Here is a 27,275-nt window from a genome sequence, read left to right on the forward strand (position 1 = left end):
ACCTCACTTCCTCTTCCTGTTCTGCCTACTCCACCCACCTAAGGGGTGGTCTATCAAATGGGCCAGGCAGTTTCTTTATTAGCCAATGAAATCAACTCAAACAGAAGACTCTCCCACATCAGAGAGAAAGAAAGAAAAAACTTTCTTACAAGCATGCACACAGGTAAACCTAATCTAGATAATTCCTCAGTCTCTTCCCAGGTATTCTAGATTTTGTCACATTGACAATTACAACAATCACACCATCACCTATGCAATCACACCATCACCTATGGAATACTGCAGCTCTTATTACCATCACCACAGGGGTCATGGTTTCTGCAAATGATTTAGAGAATGCATAAGCATTCAGACCTAACCCAGAACTATGCATTCATTTTTGCCTCTGATCTAATATAAGATCTTTCCTCACCCTCGGGAGCACCGTCTTTTTGGAATGTTGCTTGCTTCCACATAATACTGTATACTTCCAAGGACATAACAATTACCATTTTGTTTGGACAACAGTAAGATATAAATATCTATATATCTATGTGCTTTCCAAGACTTTTCTATATCTTCTTGCATTTTCCTTTGAGGTTATTTTTTTTCTGCTGCTTTGAAGAACATCTTTCAGTTTCTCCAAAAATATTTTTATTCCTTTCAGTTATGAAAGATTGGTTTTTCAAGATATAATCTAGGTCAGCAACTACTTTCCTTGAGCCATTAAAGTTGACAACATTGTCTTCTGGAACTTGTTATTTCTGTTCGTAACTGTAGATCTTAATGTTGCTTCTTTGAAGATAATGTCTTCTTTATTCATTTGGCTAACTTTAGGACTTTTACAAATCTTTGGTTTGCATTGTTCTGACTATAATGTGGTTGCTTGTGTTTATCTGAGTGTTTATCTTACTCTATGAATCTATGTGCAGATGCCCTTGCCTTGTGTATTAGCTCTGGTGCTTGGAACTCCAGGCACATATGAATGCTGTTTCTGTTCTTTGGTTTCTTTCTGCTTCCACGTGCTTTCTGCTGCCGGAATCCCAGCTTTCCAACCCAGCATTCTCTGCTAGTAGTTCTGTGCTGGTCCGTTTCTTCATTTTAGAGACTTTTTAGATGTGTAAAGCCCTTCATAAACTTGAAGTCCACCTACTGTGTAACTGAGCTCATTTAAAATGTGAGATGGAGCTGGAGAGGTGGCTCATCAGTTAAGAGCACTGGACTCACGTTCAGTTCCCAGCACCCACATCAGGTGGCTCACAAACACCTAGAACTCCAGCTCCAATGGATCACACACCTCAGCTTCCTAGGGCACTTGAACACAGATACACACCCATGCCCGGTACTTAGAACAGAACGTTTAAAAGTATGAGGTAGAATTTGCTTAAATACTACTAAAAATGTGTGTATTCGTGCAAAATAGTTCTAGTAGTGAGGGTAGGCAACACTAGTCATTCTTTGATAAAATAGTGGATTTACTCGATCAACCACAACATTTGCTAAGTAGTTGTCATAGTCTCCTTTCTATTGCTATGCTAAAGGCACCACGCCTTGGTGAGGAAAGGGTTCATTGGGCTTACACATCCCCATTATGGTCCATCACCGAGGAAAGCCAAGATAGGAATTCAAACAGGGTGGGAGCCCCGAGACAGGAACTGAAGTAGTGACTGTGGAGGAGTGCTGTGTACTGGCATGCTCTCCATGGCTTGCTCAGCCTGCTTTCTTAGACCTCGAAGACCACCTGCCCGGGGAGTGACACAGCCCACAGTAGGCTGGGCTTTCCTATATCAATCACCAATCCAGAAAAAAAATAGCTCACAGGCTTGCCCCTAGGCTGTTCTGATGGCATTTTCTTAGTCGACATTCCCTAGCTAGACAAAAAAACAAAAACAAAAACAAAAACAAAACCACTAACAAGGACAGTGGTATTTTGCAGTGTCTAAAATGTTACTTTTTATTCTCTTGGTTAATTCCCTTAATAACTCGGTGGATGGGTAAAAAGAAGGAGCCAGCTAACATTTATACACCTTTGGTTGTCAAAGTCAAGTCCTGTGCTGCGGTTTCGTGGCCTATTTGTATCCACAAAAAATGCCTAAAAGAACCTGTGTGCCTGTCAAGATGAGTGTACATACGTATCGTCCGCACAGCCTCAAAGTGCACAGCTTAACGACCGTCCCCTACGTCAGTGCTCTCTCCCTTTCCTGTCCAGTTTCAGATCTCTAGATTTTAAAGAACTGAGCAGGTGGACATCTGCTGTGGGCAAACAGTGAGCTTCCTACGACCTCACCTGGAAGCCACGCAGCGTGGGGAAGAGAAGGCGAGGCTGGTGATACTGTTTGTTTTAGCCTTCTTGCTTAGGGTTTGTTTCTAGGCACTGAACTAGGGCCAGGAGTTATCTTTGCTTATCCAAATTTATTAAGACTCTGCTTTTAGGAATTTTGGGGTACATTAGATTTCAGTAATATTTGGGGAACTTCTACAAAGTGACATTTAAAATGTGGTTGGGTGGAAAGCTTCTGAACCGTCACTACCGTGATTGGTAGAGAAGGCTTTGAGGGTACAGCGCTGTCCTTGCACAAGGTTGTGAGGCAGGCAGTGATACAGTGCTCTCTCTACAGTAATTAATGAATGGATGCAGGCAGCCTCAGGTCCTGAATATTTCTGCATATTCCAAACATCCTTCTACATTAACACACCATAGCAAACATAGTGTAGCTCTCTCCAAGCCTAGTCCCATGCCATGTAGTGTGGAGGGGGTGCTTGGTCTGCAACAGTGGTTAATGTGTACTGAGACGTTTATGTCACCTTTGCAGCTTCCTTCTGTGAGAATCCCTGCCTTTCACAGTCTCTGCCAGAAGGGACAGACTCAGCAGCCCTGACCCACCCCATTATATTGGGAGTGAACCCACAGACACCAACCCTCAGATTCTCTGATGATTTGGGGGCAAGATATAAAGGCCAGGCCAGGCTGTGGACTGCAGCGACAGCCCCAGGCTCAGGGAGAGCTAAGGCAAGCATCAGAGCAAACCAGAGTCAGCTACAACAGCATTGCTTTGTAGAGTTTCTTAGCTATAGCTAGAGAGGTCAGAGTTTTCAGGGAGAAGACATTAGGCATGCTTTTAAAGGACAAAATTAGTCGGATCAAAAAGACAAAGATGAAAATGAATGAATTAGAATGCAGCCGTGGTGTGAAAGACCATTCTTTCCCAACCCTGGTGCCGGGAAGCCCAGCTAGACTTTGCTTCTTGCTTGTAGAGGTCTGTGGACTCACTGGCTTTATCTTTACAGTCTGCTTGTTGTTTTAATTTCAGTTACTTGGAGCCAGGTTTGATTCCTAGCAACCAGCTGTCTCTGGTTCAGGGACAGTCTCCTGGCCACCATTGCTTTCGGCTCAGCGCTGCTCTCTCGTCCTGCTGCTGCTTGCTGGCCTTCCAGGAGCATTGTAGAGAAGCAGGATGGCATGAGGACCACCCGCAGCACCAGGAACTGGCAAGTCACTGAGTGCTTTTGACAGGCAGGGTAAGGGCTCACTCCGTACTGCTTGCGGCCTCAGCAGAACCCTCTCTTCTCCACTGTGCACACTGCGCATATCATACAAACACTCCAGTGATGTGAATGCCATGGAAACACTGATGAGGGCCACTGTCTGCCATTTACTTTGCACCTTCACATGGTGCCTACAAGTCCCAGCATTCTTTGGTTGATGCCTGCCATGCACACAGTGTGATCTGAACACCTCGTGCCTCCGAGCCCAATGTTCAGAAACATGCCTGTGCCCTTTGCCACACTTGCTGTGCTTTCATATGCCCTTGGATCCAGCTAGAATTGTTTGAAGTGTATCGGGGACAGCAAATCATTAGTGTTTCCTTGGACAAAAGAAAGAATTGAAGGAAAAGAGGGAGGGAAGAAAGAAAAAACCCGAACTTGGTTCTGCCTCTTTCACAAAATGGTGACGATTGTAAAGGGCTTCCTGAGCTGGCACGACCTGCCATCTGGTTACTCCTAACTGCCGTGCTTCGGGCCAGAATCCACTCCCAGACTGTCACGAAGAGGCTCTCCGGGGGAAAACCAGCAGAGCAGTACATTCAAATTAGTGAAGATTTAAGCGCATTAACGCGGGGCTCCTGAAGGCCCGTCCTGCTCAGGGGTAGCATTCACTGGGAAAGGGCCAGTCCCACAAATCATACCTCAGACCAGCAAGGAGAAGTAAATTTTAAAAGGCCTCTGCAGAGGGCATGGATAGAAACTGACAACGATCCAAACACACCGCGTTAAGGACAAGACGGCTCAGTGGGTTGACTCACTGCCCTTCGAGTCTGACAACCTGATGCTAACCCTCAATCGACCTGGTAGGAGAGAACTGACTTAGGCAGATTTCCCTCTGACCTCCACACGCGTGCTGCGGCACAGACATGTGTGCGCGCACACGTAAATAAATATAATAAAAATGTTTAAAGCGCTGTTTAGAAATGCCTTCATTCATAAAAAAAAAACTGCTTCTCCTGACAGGCCTATCATTACCATTTCGTTGCTCTTTTCTGTGTCGTTAGAAGCAAGAATAATATTTCGAACACTGGGAAGTCACGCAGAAGTGAGAGAAAATGATGGTTTTGGCATGCTTTGTTCTCTACTGTATTATGTCCTTGTCTTTTCTGGTACAATAGTAGGATTTATTTTCTAAACATTCCTGCTTTGCAGAATGAATCACTGTGGATGTTGGGGACCAGATGAGTCATCCATCCATCATCCCTCCCTCCCTTCCTTCCTTCAGCCATTGTCCTTGATTTCATCTTTCTTTCGCACACCGATCATCATACTAAAAGGGACACTAGGTGTTCTTCTATTTAAAGCACCTTCGCTTCAGTTATGTTATTTGGATCATAAGTAATAAGGTGCAGTTGCTATTAACCTCGTCGTGGCTCAGATTCTGTGAAAAACATTCATCTGGAGACTTGAGTCGTGTACAGCCTCCCACTGCATCAGCCAGGTACCTTCCAAATAGGATCAGTTTAGGAAGGAAAGGTAGGAGAGAATGCATGCTGGCTGTGCTGATGAATCTGTTTCCTCTTTGCTTGGTGTTGCAGTAAATGCCGACTTTAAAAGTTGTTCTTCAAATATGGAGGCTCTTAAATAGCTAAGATATTTTATTTATTATGTTAATTTGGGGACACAATTGTTTATTCTTTGTATTCTTTTCAAGGTGAATAAATGTCAGTAGTAGAGAAAAAACACTCCTTTTAGCTGAACTACGATTGGGCTGGGGTTGCTACCTAGGCAGGGGCATTGACTCTAGACTCAAGAACTGACGCTGGTCACTGTGATGGCGCTGGTGTGTTGACTGAGGAGGCTCTCTTGTGATTCAGCTTCCCTTTGAGTAGAAGATTCCTCCAAGGCCTCATGGCTCACTTTAATTCCCATTGGCTGATCCTATGGCTTATTATTTGATGCAAGCCTTGCATCACAAAGCGTCCCAGTCATTATGCATTTAACAGCCATTGCTCGGGAGCTACTGACCATCCAATGCAATCATCATGAATCCCTTCGTTTCTCCCATCCTGCCTATGTCAATACAGGGAACCATGGGCTGAGTAGAAATCTAGGTGTATTGCTCATTATTCCCAAAAGGAGAACTCATAGAAATAATTTGTCTTCTCCATTTAAAGTGCACTAGTATTGACTCCCACATAGTTTCTGGGGAGATAAATCTAAGCTATCGTTTGACTGTGCCCCTGCTCATAAACCACTAGCTCAGTGGCTACCAAAATATTTGTGCATCATTGGCTTTCAATTCTTGAAATCAATTCAATGCTTGGAAAACTGAGTGTGATTCCATGTGGAGGTTCAGATAGAGGGTTTCAGAGTTTTAGATGTGCTTTGCCATTTTTAGTGCAGAGATGGTGAATTTTATTACCATTCCCACCAACCCACCCCGACACTGCATTGGGTGGTTCTCCAATCAGCCTGCTGCCAACAGGAAGGACTCTGTGAAGTCAGGAGACTGTGTTTCCCTTCAGGGTCAACATATCACAATGTTAGGTTGGTAAGAAATAATTGACTCCTGGCAGTTTCCCATGGCTCAGTCTAAAGAGCTTCGGGCTTGACCTCCAGCCTGAATCGCACAATTACGGATTGGCGAGTAACGGTGAGGCCAATTCCTTAACGGCCGAGCCTCAGTTTGCCAAATCAGAATAACACATGCTGTGTGGAATTGATGTGATGGTTAGCAGTAACATATAGAAATACTGGGTCTGGCCTGGTGGTGGTGGTGCATGCCTTTAATCCCAACACTTTGGAGGCAGAGGTGGACAGATGTCTGTGAGTTTGAGGCCAGCCTGCTTTACAGAACAAGTTCCAGGAAAGCCAAAGCTACACAAGGAAACTCTGTCTCAAAACAAACAAACAAACAAAAAGAAAGAAAGAAATACTGGGTCTGTAAGTATTAAACATTCAAGAAATAGTTAATAATAGACTGCTGTTACCAACCTAAAATAACATAGAGAGTTTCTTTGCTTTTCCTCTGGCAATTTCTGCATATATGGCAAAGATGATGGTTGCTATGGTAGAGAGAAATGGGAAATGTTTGTTTGGCAAGCATTATTTTAAAAACCCAAAGCTTTAAAGGCCTTCCAATCCCGTATGCTCTGGTATGTCCTAGTAAGGTCACAGATAACATTTGATAGATTCAGTAGAGGATCTAAATAGAAAATGTACTGAAGCAAACCAGGAACAGAGTTTAAAAAAATCAAGGCCCAGAGTAAAAACATTCTGGACTTTTGGCAGAGGTATTGGACTGACTGGATCCCCATGATTCTTTGAGTTATTAATAGTGACTCTTTTTGCCGTATTTTAAGTCGATATATATTTGTATGTTGCCGTGCGGTATTGGCATGTGGAGACATCCAAGGCTTGATGGTCTTTGGAAAACCATGTAATCCTGGGAGAGAACAGGGAGGTGTCACTCTGTCCTCTGTGACAAACCTACCAGGATGCACTCAGCAAATGCTCCGGGGATGATGGGCACTGCTGCAGTCCCTGGAACATGGCTTCATCCGCTTGGCCAGGAACCGTGATGAAGTCACGAGTTGTGCAGCGGTAGTGGCTCGGAGCTATTTATGACCACTGTAACAGTGAAGGTCTATATTAGAAGGCTGTGTTTACATGCTGTGCAGCAGGACGTGTCCGTGAATCATTCCCACGGTAACATTCGGTCAAACTTATCAACCAAGTCAGGGAAATCCAAGCAGTCAGTGTCAGTGCTGTGATTAACAACTCTCCAAGTTAGCTCTACCTTGCCGGCTTCCCGCTTCTGAGGGTAAACTGACTCCCACACCCTGCCATGCAGCCTCTCCCTTCCCTGTCCTCCATGCTACACCTGCATTATATCCCCTCCACATAAAACATCAGATAAGCAACAAAACGTCCGAGGACAGAGCCCCTGCGTGCGTATTAAAAAGCGTATCTTTAGCCCACGTTTATTGTCCCATTGTCTTCGCTCCATTATGTGGCTTCAATTAGTGACCCTGCTGATTCATTTGTATCGCGATCAGTAAAACCCTTTCATCTGTCCATTTAGAGGGACTTGAGGTCTTAGTTAATTATCCCTTCCTGAGCGCCTGAAAGTCAGACTATTACCTTTTGTTTCATTCTGAAGTTAATCTCCTCATTAAGAGTGATAGAAAATGAATAATTAAATATGTGCTATTTTCATATTTCAGGTAATGAGAGGCCCTCAGATCCCAGAGGACACCACAAGAGGAGAAGTCAAGAAAGTGTGGAAGACCCTGTCTCCAGCAACCATGTGAGTCTCAATCCAATTATGGTGGAAAAGCTTCTGCTAATGTACTTCCCCTAAAGTGAAGCCAGATGAAAATAGTACTTACAGGGCTGGGCTCTGAATCTCATAGAATGCTGTGACCAAAACACCCAACAGACAGAACTCAGTGGGAAGCTACACTTGCATTTGTAGTTTCAGAGAGACCTCCATCTGTCTTGCTGGAGAAGGTGTGGGGGCAGGAGTGTAAAGCGGATGTTCACACTGTGATAGATGAGGAAGCAGAGGCAACTAGACCAGAACCAGAGGTGAATACAGCCCATCTCCTAAAGCAGTGGTTCTCTACTTACGTGTTATGATCCCCTTGGGGATCAGATATCCTGCATATCAGATATTTACATTACGATTCCTAACAGTAGCAAAAATGACAGTTATGAAGTAGCAACAAAATAATGTTTATAGTTGGAACTGTATTCAAGGGTTGCAACATTAGGAAGGTTGAAAACCACTGTCCTAAAGGCGCAAATAGTACCCACATCTGGGTACCAAGTACTGAAAATATGAGCTTTGGGCGGGGGTCATTTTGTATTCAAACCACAACAGCAGTGAACCTTCGACATACAGGTTCTCTCAGGTGGGGGTGTGATAACTATATCCAGAGGTGTCTCAAGCATTAAGTACAGAATGAGTGAACAGCACATGCTGTGACAGTGCCTGCTGTCTAGCCATAGAAGAGCTTCGTGGTGACACAGACGAAGGGACTGAGTGGTATCAGCCTCCACCAAGCATCCACTTAGAGTGTACAAGTCCCCTTTGATTCGCTGGGCCAAGTAAGGGTGAATGGTTTTAGGCCCTGGATAATAACCCACATCTCTAGGGTGTGAGGAAATCCAACTTCAACTAAAGCTTTCAGTTATGATCAGAGGATCTTTTGGAAGGTTGAAGCTATAGAAAATAGAAAGATGGTAGATGTGACCCACAAGGCCACAGCTGTGGAGGGGAGGCAAAGCCATCCACAACAGCCTCCAGGGTACAATCTGAATTCCTGCCACACTGCCAGACATCACCCATCACCTCAGCCCTTCCGTTGCTTGTTGTTGTTATGGAAGTTCACTCAGCCCAGACCACCCCAGTGCACTGCCTCTGCCTCCTGTCTCCTCTCATTGGTTTTCTTTGAGGGTTCTTAAGCTCATCCCAACTAAGAGTATTCTCAGCCCTGCTGAGGATGCCCTGGTCCTATTAGGAAACATCGAGGTGTCTTATTGGATCCTTTGATTTGTTTACTCAAGACACAGAAAGTTCCCTAAAGGAAAAACAAGTCTCAGCTGAGTCTAGAAGATTCAATATTTGACTGACAAAGACAAGCAGTGGGTGCTTTAAGTAAGGAAGCAGTGTAGAGTCTGAAATATGGTACAGAAGCTAGCCCCCTAAGGGAGTGATGCTGGCTAGGAGGGCTCAGACTGGCCAGCAGGAAAAGGTCTAGGAGCTGGACCAAGGTTCTGGGATTTATCCTGATGTCAGTAATGTAAGTGTGCATTGCTATGGTTGTAGGAGTGGTTAGATAATTTGACAGGAAGGCGAGGGGGACAAAGCCTGTGGTGATGCAGCCCCAGAATGAAAAGGGAAATAAGATGCATTCGACCGGATCATTGATTGTATGAAAAAGGGGTGGCAGTTACTGCTCATAAATGAATCTTAAAATTTGCTGTATCGTTCATTATTTTACTTTAAGTGGTCAACCTTAGTTAGACTCTTGTAGGGAGAATATGTTGTTCCTTTACATGAGGGTCTAGGAAACAGTGTCTCTAAACTGCTCCTGCAAGAATGTGTGTCATGGGGGAAGAGCGTGGGAGCGTGCCTGTTAGAGGAGCAGGGACATGGACGGGTGCTCAGCCACACAAGCAGTCTCGTGGCAACCTCATTTCATCTATGGATGGAAACATTTTCTAGTCTTTGAAGGGCATTGGATGACAGAATGGGAAAATTGTATGATTTTCAATTGAATGATGATACATAGCACTGTTAGAAAACCAAACCTGGACAGTTTCTATCTCATTGTGTCATGTTCTGGAGGAATGAACAGGACAGAAAAATAAAGCCTCCACCCAGAACCAAATGTGATTTAGTCACTGCTAGAAGGTAGGGCTTGGACTCACAAGAGTCCTGGATGACTGTTTGATGACCAAAACAGGAGTGGTGATGTCAGGAACTGTTTGGCTGGATACAAGCGTTGCATTCCTCCTTGTGTAATCGGAGACTGTTCATTCAAGCCACCTTGACTCAAAATAATCACACAGAAACTATATTATTTGCAATACTGCTTGGCCAATAGCTTAAGTGTATTGCTAGCTAGCTCTTATATCTTAAATTAACCCATCTCCATTAATCTGTGCATCAGCACAAGGTTGTGGCCTTCTAGCAAAGTTTTGGCTTTGGTGAAGGCATCTGTCTCCTGTAGCAGCTACATGGCTTCTCTCTGACTCTCCCTACATGCTCTCTCTCTCTCTACATCTCTGTTTAGATTTCTTACCTGGCTTTACTCTGTTCAACCATTGGCTGAAAGCAGCTTTATTCATTAGCCAATAAAAGCAACACATAGACAGAAGGACTTCCTACACTGTTTCCCCTTTCCTGTTTAAATAGAAAGGAAGATTTTAACTTCAACACAGTGAAATTACATACAACAAAACAGGTAACAAGCAAGAATTATAGTTACATTATTTAGTCCATTTACATTTGGCAAATTAAGGAAAATACCCTTATCATTTATTTAATCTTTGTGAGTCTAAAATTTCATATCTAAACTATCTTTTATAATTATAGCTCTTTTTCTTTAAAGAGTCCATCAAAGACTCCAGAAGGATATAATATTATCTAAGTAAACAGGAAGTGCATTGTAAGCAACTTCCAAAACTCCAGAATTGATGGAGACATCTTACTGCCTGACAGTCACCCAAAGTTATTCTGTAATGTTGCAGGCACCCATCTTCAGCCTACAGGCCCATAGTATCTGGCAGACTTTTCCATGAAGGAGGAAATTTCGAAGACTATTTCACCTATATTGGCAGTTTGTCAGTCACTTTCTTCTGTGTCCTGCAGAATGTCTGACATATTCTTTCATGAAGCAGGAACCCTGAAGGACCGTATCACCTTTAAACAAGTTCAGCAGTCATTTCTCTATGGGTTCTGCATGTCCAGTTCATACAGCATAACATCAAGCAGTCCAGGCAAGAGCAGTTTCTTACCCAAATGGCTAACAAACTTCTTAAGGAGCCTCTTCTGTGCCCACCATCTCTTGAAGTAGATTGGTGCTGTCAGGAACAGATGTGTCTCATTGTCATGAAAAGTTCTAAGTTCTTAAAACATTTGAAATGTCATATTCTGAAGGTCTCTGAAAGTTTTGAAGAATATCTAACTGAAATATATCTCTGTATATCTAGAAAACATAACATGACTACAAGCTTGACTATTATTGATGACTATCTATTAACCTGTATTTCTTAATTATACATTACATTTTAAATGAGCTACACAAACACAATACCTTAATTAAGACCAGAATATATATATAAAACAAAGTTGATCTAAAATTTGTATCAGTAGACCAAGATCCGTACCAATGCAAAGTATTGATATCTATAGCATATCCCCTTTAAATGTAAACAAACACCTATAAAAATCATTTAGGGAATGGGGGGCATTGTTGTCTAGACCAGTTTCTGCTGATTGGGGGCGCTGTTAAACAGGTCTGTCATGGGGTATCCTGTATGGTAGGTCCATCTCAGCCAGCAGTCCTGAAGCTGTCATAAATGTTGAATCATCTGGGCCATTGTTTCAGGGTGTCTTATTCTGACCAAACCACATTAGTCTGGATGGAATCCACAGGTTCTCACACAATCCGTATTGCAAGCATTACATTTCTCTGTGGAACTAGCTGTGAAGTAAGCCTTATGTCCATGACCTCTTCACTCAGAGTGTGAGTTGGAAGGAAAGGAGGTACCTCTGGGAAAGCACAGTCTTCAGACAGCCCCAGTAGTGTAAAGGTTGGGCGAATCCCTTGCAGAAGGATCAGCAAATGTTGTTCTCTGGTCCGTCATGTGGAGACAGTGAGCCTACATCCAGGGAGTCCAGCACTCCCTGCCCCCTAGGAACCCCTTCTCCACCTTTGAGGGAGCCCCCCTCCCCCTCAGAAGCTTCAATTCTGTTCTCCCTGTTACCATGGTTTCCTGTATTGAAGGCCTGGCTCCCTGGCTAGGGTTACTTGGGTAGGTTATGGAAGCCTAAGAGGTGGGTCCTAGCTGTAGGAAATTGGTCACTGGGGTTGTAGCTTGCCTTGCTGCCTTGTCTCTCTGTCTCTGTCTCTGTTTTTCTCTCCCCCTCCCACTCCCCCTGGCTACCATTAGGTGAACAACTCTGATTTAGCACACCCTTCTGCTGTGACTTCCTGCCCTGGACTAAGACCATGAACCCAAATAAATATTTTCTCCTTTAACTAGTTTCTCTCTGGTATTTGCATAACAACAAAAGGCTGCAGAACACACCCTTCTTCATGCTTCTCCATCTCTGCATAAAGCTGTAAGAGAAAAGAATTCATCCTGTCAAGACACAGTCCCTTCCTTCTCTCCCCACTCTTGTCCTTTCTCAGTCACCGCCTTTCACCCACGAGAAATTGTTTCTCTCCACTTCAGGCAGAGGAATGCTAGGTACTGCTTCCTGTGCCCCTGGACTGCAGCCTTCTCTCCATAGCATCTCTCTCCCAGTACTGAGAAGGGATACTTCTCCCCCCATTCTGATGCCCCCAAAGCCACCTATTCTCCTGAAGATAGACATGTTATTTCTCTCCCATTCTGAGAAGGGATGCCCCCAAACCCACCCATTCTCCTGCAGATCCCCACTCCCACTTCAGTGGCCTGGCCCAGTGAGGACACAGGAAGTCATTAGGAGACACTGTGGGACTTAATTTGGAGAAGGCTGACAGATGCCTGTAAAATGTGCATAAAGCGAGGACATGTGCCACTGAGGGTCTCTGGAAGGCTGTAAAGTTTTAGCACAAGCCAATAAAGTACTCAAGCAGTGTGATTTTCATGGGACTCTTGTTTCATTAAGCAAAGACCACTTAAGAGATCTGTCTGGAGGTCCAGCTTGATGAGACTTCCGTTTTGAAATTAGATCAGACACGGCGATAGGTAGTAAGTTTCCCAAGTTTGGTTCTGCCCTTCATGTAATATTCATGTCAACTCTTCCTGCAGACATTTAGCATTTTAGAATTAGTTAGATTCAGTTCATTTTATGACAACTTCAGTTTTTAATGCTTTGGCCATCCTTTGACATCACCAGATCTCTGCTGTGTATTCCCTGGGCGGCCGTTAGCAACGGAGCCAGTAGGATCTTCTTATTTCATTTTTCTCTCCCCCAGTGTTTCTTAATTTATGATTCTAACTTCACAGTATTCTAGGGCTGACTTTTATTGGATTTTGCATCAAGACAAAGGTACTTCTTTCTTTAGTTGTTTGTTCCAACGTTGTGTTAGATGTGGAACAAATCATGGGAAATAAAATGATGTTTTTTTTGCTCAAATTCTACTCCCTACCACTACCACCCCCTGACACACACCTTCTTTTAAGACTGGGTCTCATATATATATATATATATATATATATATATATATATATATATATATATATATGTATATATATATATATATATATATATATATATATATGAGTATGGCCTTGAACTTCCAATCCTCCTGCCTCTACCTCTTGAGTGTGAGGATTCCAGGCATGGGCCAGCCACCTGTTTTATGCAGTGCTGAGGAGAGAAACCACAGCTCTGTACATGCCAGACAGGCTCTCTAACAGAGAGCTACATCCCTAGCCCTGGGTCTCCCTGGTATCCATGGTAACAAAGCCCACTTCAGTTATCAGAGAAGGTCACATGGTTTGAAAGAGGCCAGCTAGTTCGAATCCTCCTCCAGAATTTTCCTCCCAGGTCAGCTGAAAGGCTGTGGGTTATGGGAAGGCTAGCCTGCTATTGTCCTCTTTCCCCAGCTTCTCACTAGGACTCCTGAACTCAGACAGAACAAAGCAATAGGCAAAGAGAAGCACAGATGAGAGATCATTAAACAGAATTCCAAAGCAGCAGTTCCGTCCTCAGGAAGCCCTGGACCAGTCCTCTGTGGCTTTTCCTATGGATGGGGTATAGGAGATTTTAAATTTTTATACCTACTTAAATGACTTTGAGTCATTAATTACCATTATTTGCTAATAACTCCACATTGTCACAGAAGTCAATCATGTGAATATTAAGTGCTTCTCATGGTAGAGTACTTACTTACCTGTGGTGGCGCTGCTTGGAAAATTCTTAAACCGAATCCACTGAGGTTTGGGGTTCCCTGGTTAATTTCCTTGAGGCAATTCTTGGTTATACCCGGTGCCCTGATTCCTTGTTCACAGTTACAGAAAGTGACTGCCTTCATAGATTTCATTATCAATTCATGTTAATGAAAGATCTAACATTCTGGTTGGTGAATGCTCAGGTCCTATGTCATCTGTCAAGATGCAGTGATTGTATCCACAGACTGGGATTTTGGTGGGGATCAGTCTTACCCATCTCTAAGGATGACTGTGTTGTTCTTCCAGGCTGGTCTCTGGGTCAGGGCCATGATACACTCTGCCAGAAGCAAGGAAAGGAGGCTCTTCTTTCCCCTTCTCTGGGTCCTCTGATAGAAAGCAGCCCAAAGGGCCCAAATTTAAGAGGGCAAACTGAGGTGCACTGGTTCAGGGTTTTATCAACTTCTCGGAGGAATCAAAAGACACTGAGCCAAATTCAGAGGGTGAGGGAAGGGAACAAAAATACCTGACAAAAGCAGCTTAGAGGAAGAAAAGGGGTTTATTTCCATCCACAGCTGGAGGGGACAGCCATCATGGCGGGGAAAGTCATGAGAGGAGCTTTGAAGCAGCTGGTCACATTGTATCTCAGGAATGGGCGGGCTTGATGCTTAGCTGGTCACATTGTATCCATATTTAGGAAGGGGTGGGGCTGGTGCTCAGCTAGTCACATTGCATCTACACTCAGGAAGGGGCAGGGTTGGTGCTTAGTTGGTCACATTGTATCCACACTCAGGAAGGGGCGGGGCTGGTGCTCTGCTGGCTTTCCTCTTGTTATTCAGTCTAAGACTCCAGCCCACAAATGGTGCTGCCCATAGTTAAGATGAATCTTGCCACCTCAGTTAACATGATCTATCAGCTCTTCCATTGACATGGCTTCTTTCTTACATGATTCTAGATCCTGTCGGTATTCACTATTACAGAGGACTAGGGCAGGGGCCCTGACACAATTCAAGATCTGCAGGATCCTAGTAGAAGGTGTGGCAGTTTGTAATTGGCCCACATAAGCTCATGGGGAGTGGCATTATTAATAAGGAGGTATGGTTTTCTGGAGTAGGTATTGGCCTTGTTGGAGGAAGTGTGTTACTGTGGAGGCAGGCTCATGTATGCTCAAGCCATGCTCAGTGTCTCAGACTACTTCCTGTTGCCTGTGCAAGATGTAGAACTCTTAGCTACCCCCCCCCCCCGCACCACGTCTACCTGCATGGCACCGTGTTCCACCATGATGATAATGGACTGAACCTCTGAACTATCAGCCACCCATTAAGTGTTTTCCTTTATAGGAGTTGCTGTGGTCATGGTGTCTCTTCACAGCACTAGAAACTTCAAGACAGAAGGTATCAGTGGGAGCAGGGCCTTCTCCCTCCACTGATGAGTACCAGGGGTGGCACAGGGCCCAACATGCAGATAGTGACTCTCGCAGGGCAGGATGCAATGCCTCAGAAAGGAAAGGGGCAAGGCCTTGAGATTCAGCCCAGGCCCAGAGGTCCCTCACCTGGTTTAGCCTCCAGCTCTTTACCAGTTTTTCAGACATCTGTTTAGAGTTTACCTTGTGGGAGAGGAAACTGCTGGAAACCTGTGTTTTCTCTCTGAAGACCTTTGCTTTTAAATACAGGTGATACTCCCAAACCAGAAAAATCAGGACCCTGTTTGCCAATTACAAGTGGAGTGTCCTCAGGAAAGCCATTTAACTTTTCCAAATCTCAGGAACTGGTATGGAAAATTAAAACAGAAATAATAATTACCTTCTAAGATTTTTTTGGTGACAATCATTATAAGAAAGTGAAAAGCTGTTTAGACAGTTCTCACTCAGAATATAGCAGTGTCTAGCAACCAAGCTGGCCCAGACCTCGCTAGGGGGGCGTTGAATGGCGGTGGGTGAGTAGAATCTTTAGGTTGTCCAGTTTGAGAACTGTGGTCTGCTGTTGAAGTGGGCTCTGGGGAAGAGCCTGGACAAATAGCAGGGAGCATAGCTCCCCAGAGCTGATGTACATGTGAAATGTGCATGCACTAAACAAGGACCTAGCTCTGCTGACTCAGCAGACTCAAGGGAAAGCCCGTTGTAGGGTCAGTGAAGGAGAGGAGCACTTTCTATCAACTTTCTCTCCTAGTATCCTTTGTACATACACGTTCCTGACGCTCAGCTCTTGAAGCAACACAATTCCAAGATACACCCCATATTTCCTTCTTCCTCAGTCTTCATTCATCTGGATGATCAGTATTTTGCTTTTTGTTTATCCAATAAAGGAAATTAAAATTTACTTCCCATTTTCCCGATCTCTGATGAGATTAAGCCTCTTCCTGTGTTTATCAACCATTTGCATGTTCTCTTAGGCTTCTGTTACTTCACAAAACAGAATCATTTTAGGGGTTAGTTCGAGCATTCGTTGTGGTCATTCTACATTTCATTCAGTTTCCTTAAACCTTTATGACATCAGCTTGTCTGTTTAATTTTACAGCCGTGCAGCGTTTCGGGAGCACACACCAGTTTTTGTCTGCTTTGTCTTGGAAGATTTCTTACATTAGATAGAATTCTTCCATCATTTGGACTCATTGTGGCTCAAATCTAGAAATAGAAACAAAAGTAAACTTTATATTTTCCCGTTCATCTCAGTTTGAGCTTACTCGGACTTGAGTGAAACCACCCATTCGATTGCACTCAGCATGTTTTTGTTCAGCCTAAAGAACAGTATGGGCGGCAGGCTTTTGGAGAGGGAAGTTTCACGATGTTGAGAATGTTCCGTTTAGGGGCTGGAGAGATGGCTCAGCTGTTAAGAGCATTGCCTGCTCTGCCAAAGGTCCTGAGTTCAATTCCCAGCAACCACATGATGGCTCACAACCATCTGTAATAAGGTCTGGTGCCATCTTCTGGCCTGCAGGCATACATGTAGACAGAATATTGTATACATTATATATATATATATACACACATATATATACATATATATGTGTATATATACACACATATATACATATATATGTATATATGTATATATATATATATATATATATATATATATATATATATATATATGAATGTTCAGTTTAGGATTTTTAGAATCCCCGCTGCTGCATGCTTCCACGGACCTCCCTGTCCCTGCCCGCCAGTGATCTGTCTTCCATCCTCTGTGAATGGGTATAGGGGAAGGACTGGGCCTTCTCAGTGAAGTTCCTTCAGCCCTAGTGACACACTGGAAATACTTCAAAAACTTTTCAAAAATAATTAAAAAAATTTTTTTTTAGAAAAAAGAAATCTCAAATCTGCAAAATCAAGGTCTCTGTGAGTGGGATCTGTGCATTGATGCTGCACTAAGATGACTTCGGGGGTCTTCGTGTGCAGCAAGAATGGGCCTTGCCGAGCATGGTGGTCTTTGATATTCCTTCTGGCAGTCTTCACTCAGACTCTAAGCTATGTTCAATTGGGACAGTGTAACAACATCTTTAGTGACCTCTAGCCTCTAAAGCAGAGTTGACGTTCACCCACATGGTATAATAGAATTTATAACTGAGCTCCATGCTTGGACATGGTATAATAGAATTTATAGCTGGGCTCGATGCTTGGCCTGCCAGTGCTTGGCAGAGGTTGAAATCATTTATAGACCTTCCTGCTTTTTCCCCTCTTATGATAGCCTCTAGATGAAGCATCATTATGAACTTTTGATTGAACTAAAAAATAGATGGTCAGAGCAGAGTGGATTAATCATGGGCGGTTAGTCACATGACCTACTAATCCCAAAGACAGCCAGCAGCCACTTCTCCCATCTCCACTTTAGGGCTAACACTAAAATGTATTTAGGGTGTCAAGGAAGCTTTGCAGAATGTGTCGTCAATGAAGAAGCAAGCACAATAGGGTTTCAGTAAGACCCGCTTCAATGGATAACTGTTTACTCGATTAGCAACTATGCAATCAGCTGATTGAAAATAGTTCCGGCTGGCTGCAATGGCTCAGTGAGTCAAGATGCCTACTGCCAAGCCTGACAACCCGAGTGTGGTCTTTTGAGTTAGATTCCTGGACCCACATGGTAGGAGAGAATAGACTTCTGCAAGTTGCAAGTTAACTGCACATATATGCCAAGAAACATACACTCCCCTAAGCTCACAATAAATAAGCAGTTATTAAACAGGCAAACTTGGGGCTGTGAGAGATGGCCGTTGTTAAGGGCAGTTGTTCTTAAAGAGTACCTGGGTTTGGTGGTCATCACCCACATGACAGCTCACAACTATACATAGCTCCAGTTCCAGGTGGTCCAATGCCCTCCTCATATCCACACATGCAAGCAAAACCTTCTTACACATAAAATAAGTAATCCTGCAAAATTTAAAACCAGCATAGTTCCCTAGGAGATGTTCAATGACAGTTAGTTTGTGGTTGGCAAGAGCAATGTATCCAGCATAAGGTACGTCCTAAGTTTATTAATAAAATGTAGTGTTTCTGCTGAAGAAAGGATTTACTACTGGGTAGGCAAAATTCCTAAAGGGCAAAGATGCTTCATATTTCCCGTATGTGCAGGATGCAGGCTTCAAGTGCAGAGATGCAGCCTCATCTTGAGTTTCAGTGTGAACTGATGGAGACCCCTCTGGCTCTCTGTTGGGAGACCTAGTCCCTGAGGTTCCCTGATGAAGCTGCTTTGATCATGAAAGCATGGGTTTTGTGTTATAGATCTAATCAGTCTGTTCTTGCAGATGGTTTCCCACTTCCCGTCAGGCCCTTCTCTGTTGAGTCAATAACAGACACCCACGGGCAGAGGTTGGCCATTTGAGGTTTGATTTCCTAGGCCACAGGTACAGAAAAATATGAGGTCACAGCACCAAAGTTTTGAGCTCTTCAGTTCAAAAGCCACATGCAGCATAAAGGAATGTGCTGGGATTCTTTGAAGTTTGATTTATATAACTTCAAATTTCAAAAAGAAATGCATTCCTCCTCCTACAGACTTCAGTTTCTTTAGAAGGCTGATTTTAAAAAAATTTAAAAAAACAACTGATTTTTGGTATAACTGAAAAGTCTACTTAACATTTCAGTTGTGTTAATAATAGAGGTTCAAGCCGTGCTGGGATCCTCCTGTTTCAAAGTCCCTTACAAAGACACGGAAAGATGGCATCACCTTGCCTTCAAGGGAATCTGCATCTTCACAGAAGACAGTTGTGGAAGACCTGTCTCTGGGACAGCCTCTGTGATCATAGGCTTTTCTCACCTCAGATTAAATAAATGCATGTTGAATGTTTCTATGTATTTTTTCATCTGTGTATTTTTTTTTTTTTTTTGGTTTTTCAAGACAGGGTTTCTCTGCAGCTTTTTTTTAGAGCCTGTCCTGGACCTAGCTCTTGTAGACCAGGCTGGCCTCGAACTCACAGAGATCCGCCTGCCTCTGCCTCCCGAGTGTGTATTTTAGAATTGTAATTGAATAACAAAGGCAAATGTATATACTGTGTTTGAGACAGAGTCTCATATAGTCCAGGGTGGCCTTGAACTCCCCGACACTTTTACCTCTGACCTCAGCACGCATCTTAAACTTTATTTATTTATTTATTTATTTTCCTATTATGTATACAATATTCTGTCTGTGTGCATGTCTGCAGGCCAGAAGAGGGCACCAGACCTCATTACAGATGGTTGTGAGCCACCATGTGGTTGCCAGGAATTGAACTCAGGACCTTTGGAAGAGCAGGCAATGGTCTTAACCACTGAGCCATCTCTTTAGCCCACGCATCTTAATCTTAAGTGTAGGGATCTTAGCTGCCTTTCCAATGTTGTGTTGCCATTGCCACTATCATCTACAGGACTCATTTCATCTTGTAAAACTGGGATGCTACACGCACCGAAAAGAAACTTTCCGTTCCCCTCCCCCAACTCCTGACAACTCCATTCTACTTCCTGCCTCTGAATTGACCTCTTTAGGAAAAGTAGAATCATTCAGCGCCTGTCTGTAGAGACTGGCTTCAGTCACTCAGCAAGCTAGCCTCAAAGGAGCCGTTTAAAGAGCTAATACTGCCAAGTCTCCTATGCAGCCAGCTGTGCCTGTTTGACCCAAGCTGTCTCAGTGTGTTTGCACAGCTTCTGAGCTCTAACCGGATGTAATTTTGCATGTAGTGGTGAGGAAGCTTCATTTACAGATGCTCTGAACCCCTCCATGGCACCGTGGGCCCTCAGGAGTACTGTCACCTGGGCAGAGTCAAGAGGCTGAGGCATGGGATTGTAAACTTAAGACTAGCCTGGTCTACGTAGTGAGATCCTATCAAAAGAAGGAGGAGGAGGAGGAGGAGGAGGAGGAGGAGGAGGAGGAGGAGGAGGAGGAGGAGGAGGAAGAAGAAGAGAAAGAGGGAGAGAGAGAGGGAGAGAGAGAGAGAGAGAGAGAGAGAGAGAGAGAGAAAGAGAGAGGAAGGAGGGAGGGGAGGGAGGGAGAGAGAGAGAGAGAGAGGGAGGGAGAGAGAGAGAGAGAGAGAGAGAGAGAGAGAGAGAGAGAGAGAGAGCGCATACATCCACAGGGTCTAAAACACCATTCGTGGAGGTGGATCAACTCCTCCTCCACAGAGGCCAGCGGAGAAGGAGCCAGACTGACTCAGCTTTCGCCAGCCCCCAGCCCACAGGGGCTCTCTGCTTGATTATGAGTGTCTGTTGCCATCTGGTATGTGGGTAATAGTGGTAAGAAGGAAGACTCAGACTCCCTGTGTCACATGTTGGTATTATTTTATTTAAGACTCGTCACACGGCCAGAGCTGCACCAGTACAACACCAGACCTGGCATTATTTGATCTGCTCCCTGACTGTTCAAGTGATGCCTCTGACAAACTGGCTTCAGGGCATCCCTCCCTGGTCACCTAAGGGTAGCTTTCTTTCCTAAAGCCTTTCAGAGGCATCTCCATTGTTTAAAAGCTTCTCAATGGAGTTTTCTTATTTTAAGTAATTGTCATTTCCCTAGGAGTCTTTAGGCAAATTTCTGTGTATTTCATTAAATTTTTGTTTTGGACAAAATGTATATCTCTGTATCTCTATTCATGAGAAAATAATTTTAGCTGGATTTGTTTATGATTTCTGTCACAGTCTGTGTATCGGACCCGAAGACACTGAATTGGGGTGTTTTTCACAGGAAGCCTCCAAGGTACAGTGTTTCACCAGAATGCCTTTTTCTTAGCTTGGTTTCTATTACTATGATAGGACAGCAGGGCAAGAAGCAGCTTGGGGAAGAAATGGTTTCTTTGGCTGATGCAGTCCATCTAGAGGAGCCAAGGCAGGAACTGAGGGCAGGAACCTGGAGACAGGAACAGAAACAGAGCCCACAGAGGGTTACTGGCTTACTCTTCATGGCTTGTCCAGTTTGTTTCTTATAAACCCTCAGTACCACCTGCCCAGGGGTGCCGCCTCTCACAGTTGTCTGAACCCTCGGGCATCAATCATTAATCAAGAAAATGTCCTGTGGACAAACCTACAGGCCAGTCTTATGGAGACATTTTCTCAGCTAAGATCCCCCCTTCCCAGATTTGTGTCCAGTTGACAAATACCACCAGCAGCACAGCCTTCTAAAGTCATGATCCTGTAATAGAGATGCGTGAAGTCATGCTAGTTGTCGCTGTAACCCTTGCTTTACTCTTGTGCCCTCTGAAAGGCTCCTCTTTTTTCTGCTGAGCTCTGGGAAGTGTGGGTGTTGCTAAGGTTCTTCTCCCTTCAGCCGGAGACCAAGGTGTCCTTCAGCTGCAGAGCTACTCAGTCCCTCGGGCACAGGAAGAGCTTTGTGTGGGAGATGCTGCTTACCGGGCCCTCACAGAGGCCGCTGCACTCTTAGTCGGTTATCTAACACTGGGTGTTAGTTTTCTTTAAGAACATGCCCTGTCCTCCCAGTTATTTGGAATGTCTCTTCCAATCCGTAAAAGAGTGTAGGGTACTGGATTGGGACTCACAGATGTGCCGAGGCACACCAGGGGGTCCCTGTGGAGGAGGGGGGGTAGCCTCACACTCCATGATATAAATGCATGGTTGAGAGACGGCTGTGGGAAGTCGCAGGGTGGACAGAACTCTGGATTTAGAAATCACAGATGAATCAAAGTGTCCAGCTTTTCTTGCACACACACACACACACACACACACACACACACACACACACACACGGCATGGGCACTATGTCAGCAGCTCACAGACATGGTCTAGGTCAACACCCAGGGGCATTGTTAGGTGCTTTTCCTCTTTATGTGGAGATGAGAAGGAGCTTTTCCAGGTCTCTTCGTTCGACTTTCATACTCTATTCCACACCGCTGAGCTCTACTGCTTTCTGTCCCATTCCCTTGCTCTACCCCACACCCACTCCCCAAAGAAAGACAGATGGGAAGGTTCCAGACAGCCCACTTTTACCAGATTTGAGCTGCCTTTAAGTATATACTCAAAGTTTGTGGGACATGTGTATAGAGAAATATTATGCTCAGTATGTATTTTGAAAGACTGTAATTTGGAGAATCACATAATATATACAGAGGTACCCACTGGAAAAGGCCTTTTGTATATTTTCATGATTCTTTTTCCATTCTGAGATTCCCATTGGGAAAGAAAAAATAAACACCAGAGTTTGAGTCTTGGGAGATGTGTTCTAGATTTTGGGCGGGGGAGGGGGGGGCTAGGGACAGATGTGCAGCATACCAGAGGCACATGTGTGCAGAGAGAGCTGCTGCTGTCAAAATTCAGACCCTGTGTGCACATTGTACACACCACAGCTCACACCCACCTTTGACTGTCCAGCCTGCACAGAAAGAGCTGGGTGCTGCTGACATCTCCCACTAGATGCGAAAGCTGAGACGCAGAAAGATTGTAAATGCAGGAGTTTGGAGTCTCGCCCAGGCCCCCTGCCTCTGAGTCTAGCTCGTTTGGCACCTGAGAAAAGGCATTTCGGTTTATTAAAATGTGTCTTCCCATTCCGGAAGCCCTGCTTTCTCACGCTTTGGTCTGTCACTTTGACATCCTGGGAAGGAAGCAGAGAACACGGCCCTGGGGACAGGCCTGGGACTGCCCCCCGTAAGCTTGTTGCAGCACACCTCAGTGCTAGGGCACAAGTCTGTTGCCCGGGCTTATTCAAGGCCACCTCCCTGTCATTCTTGCTCTTGCTTGCCCTGTCTGTAGCACGTTCTTTAGAATAAGCTTTGTGTTCCTATTCCAGAAGCTGAAGGTTGCTGACACCACATCCTCCAGCTGCACAGGGAATAGAGATCTCTGCCACCTACACTGCCACCAACACACAGACCTTAGGATAAGCCTCATAGAATGAGCCAGGGCGAGCATCTGGCTTTCATCAGGCTGTCTTACTCCTCGATGCAGCACTTTTCAGGAAAACCTGTTGTCATGCTTCCTGCTAACCATGGCTTAGTGATGGACATAGAGGTGGGAAGGTGGGCTGGGAAGGTAAACTATGTGCATGTTAGTTGAGCTTCTTTGGACGTATCAATGAGAAAGTACAGCAATGTAATTTTTTAGATAATTTATTTATTTATTTATGTGCATTAGTGTCTGTGTGAAGGTTTCAGATTCTCTGGTCCTGGAGTTACAGAGAGTTGTGAGCTGCCATGGGGGTTGAATTGAATCCTAATCCCCCCGGAAGAACAGTCAGTGCTCTTAACCACTGGGCCTTGTCTCTAGCCCTTGTAGCAACACTATTAAGCTCCAGTCTACTTCACTATGGTCTGATTAAGCACAGTGTTACCTAAATGCACTGGAAAGTTTTCATCAAAGTATGACACATAAGTTATGAACAAATGCTTCATAAAGGGTAAATGAATGGTCTTAAGGCCTTGCTTAAACCAAGAGTTGGCCCTGATTTCAGACCATCGCAATAGTGATGGGGAGCTTCAGGCCTAAAAAGAGAACAGTTGTCACCATCTTCTTTGCATGGTTCCTACAGGTGGATACTTTCCTGTCTTCCTGCCCCTCCCACGGTGTTTCCAGACTCTCCTAGCCTTCCACTTTTACGTTTTCAAAGACAAGCAGAGGATGTTTTGATGTAAAGCTACAGGCATGCTCATGGGGACTAGAAGCCTGTAGCCACTCAGAAAGACAAAAAGCTGTTTCCCGAGTCTTCCTTCTTCTCCTTCTAGAAACATTTTAAGTTAGAAAAGAATTGTTTCCTTTGCCTTTAAAAATATGGCATAGATTGTCTCTCCTTAGTCCATCTTAGAGGCCAAGGTGCCTTTACCTGATTGTCGGCCATGCATCCTCTACATGGTGTGACAACAGCGATCGCTGGAATCCCCCTTTAGATCTCTCTCTTAGATCTCCATGCAGTCCTTTCGTATGCAGACCCTCTCATGTGCACGTACAAAGCACTTGTGTACAGCAGTGTGAGGCACTGTACGAGGGAGGCCCCGACCAACCCTGTGAAGTTGAGTGGGTTGACTTTTGGCCTCTGACAGCAGAAGAGCTTTTGGCTTCACATCAGTTAGCCTTTGTTCCTTTCGATCAGTTTACTAAAAGTCCATGTTCATTAAGAAGAATAAAAACTAAAATATACAAAGAATGCACAAAAAAGAAAATATCCAAGAATCAATCAATCATTATAATGGTTTTGAGAAAGGGTCTCGCATAGCCTAGACTGGCCTCAAACTCATTATGTAGCCGAAGATGTCCTTGAACTTCTGATCCTCGTGCACCTTCCCAGTCTGGAATTATATATTTGTCCATCATGACCAGTATCTGGGGCTTGGGTCTGGGACCTCATGCATGATAGACAGGCTCTTCTGCAACTGAGGAACACCCCAAATGTTATGGTTTCTGTCCATAAGTTTCTGTGGTATTTTGTTTCAAAGCATCAGTTATTTTCCCATGTTTCTTTCTAAAGTGACCTTTATTACTAAGTTTCTCTGTGGCCTCTAGCCGGTGCCACGTGTCTGGAACACAAGCACTGTGTCTTAGGATGTGAATATTCACAGACACGCCCTCAGAGTGATGACCGTGGAGGAGGTGTTGATGATCTCTGTCCACTCTAGTCATCATTTGTCCTGTCAAGGAGCGCCAAGCCTGCCAAAACACATGAATCTTTGTAGTCTCCAAATATCAATCTAGTGGTGCCAATGTTATGTGGGCCACAGTTTGACAGGAAGGGTCATCTTTATTATTAAAAGAGTAAAAGGCTATTTTTGGTTTGTGTAAAAAAGGAATTGGTTGATTTATATTAAGTATTTTTCCAGTTCCTAAATTGAAAGTTCTATGCTTTACATAAGAGGTTGCAACCCCTTTATAATAGTTTGCTACTGGGATAATGCAAGATATTAATGGGTAGCTAGATAATTTGAAGAAATTGTTTATTTGAACATCTAAATGCTAATAGTCATTTACTGACAATACAAATACAGGGAGATCTCAGGCTATATCAACCATGAGTATTTGTAAAGGATATTTGTTGATTTTTTGAGGCAATGTCATATTATGTAGCTCAGGCTAGCCTCAAACGCGTGCTCTTCCTCTCTAAGGCTCCAGAATTCTGGAATTACAGTTTTGCAGCACCACACATGACTTATATTTTTTTTGTGAGTGTATTGTTGTACACATGTATATGAGTGTCTACATGTTTGTGGTCACACATGTGTGTCCAGGTGCATGTGTGTATGTGTGTGTGCATCTGCATGTGTGTGTGTATGTTTCTTCTTACCTATGCTTTGTATGTGTGGTGTACATATGTGCATGCATGTTCACATGTGTCTGTGAGTGTTTATGGGGGGGACATGTAGACCCAAGATTGACATCAGAAGTTTTCCTCAGTTAATCTTCACCTTATTCTTTGAGGCAGAGTCACTCAGTTGAGTTCACTAATATCTCTAGTCTAGCTGACCACTTTGTTCTAGGAATCCCCTGTGTCTGTATTTGAAGCTCTGAGCTCAGGGGCTGCCACGTCCACCTGGCATGTATATGGGTGCTGGTATAGACAGAAATTTCTGTCCTGCCTGGTTCCACAGCTGTTCAGTCCCAAATAAACATGCAGAGGCTTATATTAATTATAAAGTGTTTGGCTAATCACTCAGGCTTATTATTAACTAGCTCTTACAACTTAAATTAACCCATAAATCTTATCTTTGTTTAGCCATGTGGCTTGTTACCTTTTCTTAGTAAGGCATTCTTATCTTGCTTCCTCTGAGTCTGGATGATGACTGCATCTCTGACTTTCCTCTTCCCAGAATTCTCTTAGTCTGGTTGCACCACCTATACTTCTTGCCTGACTACTGGCCAGTGAGAGTTCTATTAAATATGAGTGGCTAATTTTTACAGTGTACAGAGCATTATCCCTCAGCATGCTGGGGAGCTGAGTGCTAGCCCTCGTGCTTTCACACCAAGATCTTTATCTACAGAACCATTTTCCCAGCTCCGGTCACTTTTTATTAGAAGAAAGGAATCTTGTCAGCTTTTCTCTGGGGTGTATGAACAAGAAAGCCTGTTTAATGTGTCCTTTCTTCACCTGTCAATGGACATATGCATAGGTCTGTCCCCAGGAAGCGTCAGAAAGCATTAGCAGGGATAGCAAGAGGGACTGCACGTTTAGTGAGTAATCACTCTTAAGGGCTTAGCATCATCCTTGCTTTAGGCATTCATCCCATGGCCAAATGAGTGCACTCCCAAGGCACTTACTCTGGTGTCTCCTTTTCAGTTAAGTCGTAAGAGATTTGCTGTTGACTTACGTGCTCACACTACCGAAAGGCCGCCTTAGTTTTGATTGCACACAGCATTAAATTCCTCCATAGCTGGGTAGAAATCATTGGATCCACACATGCACTACACTTTAAAGTTTGGCCACTTCACATCATCTTGATGTTTCTGATGCATAATTTTTATGTATGAAAAGTAGTAAAGAAATAAACATTTTCAGTGACTTCATCTTTTAGCCAAGGACTAGCAGGGGAGACTGGAGTGATGGGGCTCATTCCTCCATAACCTCTGCTCTCAGGACCTACCGTTCCTCTCTGAAGTATAAACATTTCTTACGCAGCTTCGAGAAACTTCTCTTCAGAGTCCTTCAGATCTGAAATATAAGAGTTTAGAGACAGACATAGTGCTTGGACCTTGAAAAAGTGATTTACAGACTTGCATGAATCTTCTAACACTAAACTGGAAGCCATAATATATACACAGAGGACTATAGGGTAAAAAGAGAATAATATAATATAATATATACTTA

At 44.0% G+C, this 27,275-nt stretch overlaps 1 protein-coding gene across 3 annotated transcripts in view; it reads left to right on the top strand.

Moving 5' to 3' along the window:
* The first annotated feature begins 7,700 nt into the window (after positions 1-7,700).
* The window catches only part of Pced1b (PC-esterase domain containing 1B), a 109,899-nt gene continuing 90,324 nt past the window's right edge, over positions 7,701-27,275 (top strand). For all 3 annotated transcript variants that reach the window (XM_038343901.1, XM_038343902.1, XM_038343903.1), the window contains exon 1: positions 7,701-7,777. The gene's annotated coding sequence lies outside the window, so the exon portion shown is untranslated. The remainder of the gene's footprint in view (positions 7,778-27,275) is intronic.

Source organism: Arvicola amphibius, chromosome 9, assembly GCF_903992535.2.
Source record: "Arvicola amphibius chromosome 9, mArvAmp1.2, whole genome shotgun sequence".
Lineage (NCBI taxonomy): Eukaryota > Metazoa > Chordata > Mammalia > Rodentia > Cricetidae > Arvicola > Arvicola amphibius.